Below are 5,903 nucleotides of genomic sequence, written 5' to 3'. Positions count from 1 at the left end.
ATTAAAAAAAAAATCATAAAAAAAACAAAAAAAACAAAAATCGTAAAGACTGAGAAACACAGACCTCAACGTTTTGAAATGGGGAATCAAAATGTTACATAGTTACAGTGAAATGAACATGTACACAACACTCCCCCAAAGACGAAATAACTCTTCAGCCGAGAGGAAAGTCATGTACAATCTTTATATTTATCAGGAAGACAATGTATTTAAATTAAAATGAGTTGTATGCTTAATTTATTTTTAAAGGAGGGTCTAAACATCTAGTTTAATATTTTTTACAATATGAAATCAAACTCAGCAACGATACCAGGTGTAATATTATCTTCATCACATGCGCATTTCTCCCACATAAGTGACGCTCAAATAAAAACACTTAAAAGGCAAAAAAAAAAAAGAGCTGAGGAGTATTTCGGACATAAAAGTCCGAAAGATTTTGGCAAATACAACAAAGGTCATGAAACTGTTAACATATGACAGTTATGATTTTTAAAATTATGTCAACTATTGACGAGAATCTATAAATGTTATATGGCCGTCGTGTTCTTCAATTTAATGATTTATCATTATCGGTATCTAGGAATTACTTTTTTTTTTTAGCTTAATCGTTGCTTAAAGTCGTCTTAGTTTACAGTGGGATGTTAGTTTTTGCTCCATATTGAAAGTATTTTTCAGGCTTTGAGATAAAAGGCATTGTTTGTAAACTGTATGAAGGAATATTACATCATGAATAATTAAAACTGTACACGATATTCCTCCTTTCTTTGCAAACACGAAAAATCAGACTGCATGTTTTAATGTTTTTTGTTCATTCATAAGCTTAAACTTTAATCACAATTGCACCCTTTTTTGTTTTGTAAACTATCTTGAAAATCATCAAAGTATCAGCAAGACAAGGGTTTTGTCCCTGCAGTTTCGATTCAGTACAATATTGCATTGATTGAATTGTAAAGATAATATAAGGCATATAGTGGAGCCATTAGTTTATTAAGGGCATGTGTTTTTATTTCTTTTTTACTTTTAAAAAAGTATTTGAAATCCGTCAATTTTACAGACATAATTTAGATTCACACTATAAATCAATACAAAATTGTTTTTAAATGTCATTGCGTGGTAAATAGATTGGAATTTGAAACGCAGAAAATGTCGGTCAGTGGGATGTCTTTTGTTTTGTTATCGTTTTAAAATATTTTCCCCTTTTATTGTATATTCTATTATTCATTTCAAAATCACAATCTGACGTACATTTACAATTGGATTGACGTCATGTTTAAAATTAGTGCGTGACGTAATGTGTACTTTACAAAATATTAAAATAAATTGAGCTGTAAGCATCATTCTCAATTCATTGACATGCATGATGGCGACCCTAGGTGCGTATAATTTATCTAATTGTGAATACGGTATAACATAAAACGAATGCATTATTGAATATGATGGTTTGATATTTACGGCATCTCATCCTTGAAAGTACTTGTTCGAAAATACTCTTTTCGTTTATCAGAAATAATAAAAAAAACCTTGATGCTTACAAGTATTATTTTTTCATTTTTACCTTCATGATTGGATGTCAGTACATGAATCTGTTTGCGACAAGTTGCATGTGTGCTATAACTCATGATGAAATAAAAATGAAAATACTTTAAAGTTACATATTTGAAAGCCAAAGGTGTTCAAAAACAAAAACATTTGTAAAATTATCTGATCAAAAAGGACAGGAGAATAAAAGCAACTGTAAAAAATCAAAACGACACTCTATATAAATATCATGCGTGCTAAACACTTTTCTAGATTTACCTTCACCATTCGCGTGATATCATTATCATAGTTTTATTGACTAATACATTTATTGACCTCAAGTTTTAAAATTTTACAGGGAAGAAATATTCTTCCGATGATGACCTTGCCAACGAGATACGCATAGTTCTGATAGGAAAAACAGGATCTGGGAAAAGCGAAACTGGGAATACTATACTCGGTAAACCAATTTTTGATGCAAAATATAGTGGTTCTTCGGTAACCAGAAAATGTCAGATGGAAGAAGTATTTCGCGGAAACAAGAAGGTTGTTGTCGTTGACACTCCAGGAGTCTTTGATACAGAAATGTCATTAGAGGAAACGAAAAAAGAAATCACCAAATGTATAGGACTGACATCTCCTGGGCCACATTGTTTTCTTGTTGTCATTCAAGTTGGAAGGTTTTCCCCAGAGGAGAGACAAACATTGGAAACTTACTTAAAAATGTTCGGCGAGGGAGTTTATAGGTATTTGATAGTTCGATCTGTTTACAAAGGTTGATACGCTGCCTGGTGATCATAGACTGTATCAAAAGTTTGACAGTTTTCTAGAGAATATTCCCTCTGATTTACAAAGGTTTCTTAACCTCTGTGACAACAGATGCCTGCCATTTAATAATGCAGCGAATGGGAAAAAAAGAAAGAAATACTTTCACCGACTATTTGATTTAATTCAAGATACTGTTGGTAAAAATGAAGGAGAATTTTACACCAATGACATGTACAAAGAGACAGAGAAGATAATTCAAATGGCAATAGAAAAAGAAAGAATGGGAAGCAATTATGTTAATGTTGACTTTAGTAGACCAGCCGATAAAATGACAAAGGAGAAGAAAAAAGAAGGACATGGAGTTCAAAACAAAGATAAACAAATTAAAGCTCTTAAACAGCATCTTGGTAATGGAATTATGGAGAAAGGGGAACAATTGTTAAACGGTGAAATTGAAATAGACACTGAACTTGTTGGAGATATTGCAAATTTGGATGTTGCAGACTTAGAAGGAGTAGCAACCGTAGCGGGAAAGTTTTTAAGAAAATGTAAAAAAGATGATGTAGAAACGAATTTAGGGAGAAAAGATACTGCACAACTGCGCAAGACCGTACGAAGGCAAATTGAAGAAGGAGAACCAACCATATCCCACCGACTCAAAGAGGGTGTTATTTCCTTTGTATCGACAATTGCAGACGGCATCGCGAAGGAGTTTCCAAATTACATAAAAAGCCTTTTTGAAAAAGGTGGAGAATAGAGAGTTATTCAGTCCGAAACAATGCTTTCGTATATATGTAAAATATTTAGATTTTTCCTTACAATTCAAATACGACCAAAAACATTCATTTATGGAATGTTGTGTATTGTTTGATGTCACTTAAAAATAATATTAAAAGTATCTGAAATATAGCATAACATCATCATTTAAGGTTTAAATGTTACTGGTAGATCTCTTAAAAGAGGAACAAAAGATACCAGAGGGACAGTCAAACTCATAAATCGAAAATAATCTGACAGCGTCTTGCCTAGAAATGAAAAGGACAAACAAACAAACAATAGTACACATGACACAACTTAGAAAACTTAAGAATAAACAACACGAATTCCACCAAAAACTAGGGGTGATCTCAGGTGCTCCAAAATTAGCACCCGTCGTGTTGCTTATGAAATAACAACTCCGGTAAATAGTCTAATTCAGTAGGTCACATTTATGAAAGGGAAGAGGATTGAAGTTACGACGTAAGGAACATATCCGGTATCATTTGTGAAACGGTTATTCCATAACGGTCAAAAAGTCTGTTTACTCTATCACATCTGAAGTCTTGAAGTGGTTTTGTTCTTCACTAATGCCATAAACATTTGGCTATCATAACAATAGTATGTTAAGCTTTTTTTTTCATTTGAAGGGTGTTGTCTTGGAATGTCTTTTAAGGATGACTCGTTTTCGACATATATGTATTTATTTTCGTGCTCACTGTCACAATGACTTTCAAAACGTGTATGCAATCAGAGAGCAATTAGATTTACATGTATATTATTGTCAAATAAAAAATAACACTACATACATTTGCTTCATTTACTATCATCATGACCGCACAACCATGAAAAATCAAATCGAACTAGAATGTATAAAAATTGAAGGTCTTTATGACCTGTAGAAATATTGTGGTCATAAAGACTTTCAATTGTTGGTCTTAAATTCTTAGTGATACGCTGATGGGACATTTCTGATTCTAAAGAAATTTACTGTTATTCAAAGAAAAAATATGCTGTTGTATGAAATGTCAATATCCTATTGACGATTTAGTCAGTATTTGGGTCTTGGCTTATGCAATGAAACGAATTGTATGAAAAAGTCAAATTTTCATTTCTTCTCAACTTCTCAATAAAATTTTACATGAATTTGCATACACTGTTAGAAAAATTGGCACATGTATGCAGCTACGTATAATTTGAAAGGTATACCATATATATATAAACCGTACCTGATGTCGTTACCTAAAAACCTTATAGAAGTTACTTAAAATACAAAATTAATATACATATTGGCTACATTAGCTGTTTTTTTAACAACAGCAGTATATTACTGTTGCCTTTATTTACCAAGACAACATAATGATAATTGATACATTTTATCAACCTCGTAAAAATAAAATGTTATCATTTTTTTCACTGCTTTAAATCCATTCATTTTCAATGTCAAGCATAAACGTGGGGAAATTACCGAAGTAGAACATGGTTTTCCAAAATATTCAGATTACAACAATGAAGATATAACTGATGCAATCTAACACTTAAAGCAAAGGAAGTTCTTTGTTTGGGACGCCTTGCTGTGTATTTTTTTTTAACAGTTTGAGTTATTTTCATAGTTTGACATTTATGTTATTATACGTTGTGGATGTTTTCAAATACTTGGACCGTGTATTCCAAGGACAAAAAGTGAATGATGTCGACACAAAATCTTCAATCAATAATACGGTTGTTTACAAACTAAATATTTTTAAATTCATTGTTTTGACACATTTTAAAACTCTATTTCCATTATCTCATACAGCCTTCTGTATTTAATTTTTTTCTTTCTAACATATTTTACCATTGTATGTAGGGTCCAAATGTAAGCTTCGCTTTTCTAAAATGAAATTATTATTGATTCGCCCTAGAAATAAAACCCTAAAAAAATAGGATCTATATGGACACACATTTGGGTTTATAAGATGAACAGCTCATCAGCAACTGTGTCTTTAATACTACATCCCGATCTCGATTTAGAGGTCTCCTGACAAATGGGACAATGTTAATCGCATAAGAGGATTACAATGATTAATTATGCGCTCTGTAGAGGAGTCTGGAAACACCGAAGACACAATTTAACAATTTAAAACAACACATCCATTATTTATTAACTTATATACGAATTAATAGCATGCAAAGTTGGGACTACGAGTGTCAACCGTAAGGTATTGCACATTTATTTAAAAGACTAAGACAGTTCCCCACTTTATATAGATGATCACACCAGGTTTTATAGCTAGCTAAACCTCTCAAATTTTTCATTGTTAATTATGAATGTTATTATTCCTCCGTTATTGGAATGGACAAGAAGAAAACTTTTGCTTATCAAATATTCAATTACGCACACTCCAGCTTTTAACAGCCATAGTGTTTATTTTTCAAAGCGGTCTTCTAAACCTCAATTAGTTTCGAATGTATATCAAAAATTACCGTATTAAGTTTTGAATTTCTGACATTAAATTAAATGCTGCATTTTAACCGTAAAAAATAGATATCATTTATTTTAGATCTGAGTGTCAAATACTCGAGGTCACATATGAGTCTTTTGTAGACGAAACGCGCGTCTGGCGTACTAAATCATAATCCTTGGCCCTTTGATAACCATCCACAAGATCAAAATTTATGTAAACAAGATCTTATTTGGGATTTTATCAATTTTCCCTCCCTCCATCCCCCTTTTCAACTGCTTTTCTTTTAACTTTTTTTTATATATATACACCTAGCCATAAGTTAAGCAACACCCGATTATTTTTTTCAGAATCGCTTTTTGCTGATCTTGTAACTTATCGAAATATCGATACAATGAATTGAATTCGTTGACAACA

General features: G+C 31.9%; 1 pseudogene; it reads left to right on the top strand.

Annotated features, from left to right (window-relative positions):
• Window positions 1-1,358: 1,358 nt before the first annotated feature.
• LOC134709415 (GTPase IMAP family member 7-like) lies at window positions 1,359-3,111 on the top strand (annotated as a pseudogene).
• The last annotated feature ends 2,792 nt before the right edge of the window (window positions 3,112-5,903 follow it).

This window comes from Mytilus trossulus, chromosome 3 (genome assembly GCF_036588685.1).
Source record: "Mytilus trossulus isolate FHL-02 chromosome 3, PNRI_Mtr1.1.1.hap1, whole genome shotgun sequence".
NCBI classification, from domain to species: domain Eukaryota; kingdom Metazoa; phylum Mollusca; class Bivalvia; order Mytilida; family Mytilidae; genus Mytilus; species Mytilus trossulus.
The sequence above is the reverse complement of the archived record's forward strand: the minus strand, read 5'-3'. Positions and strand labels throughout refer to the sequence as shown.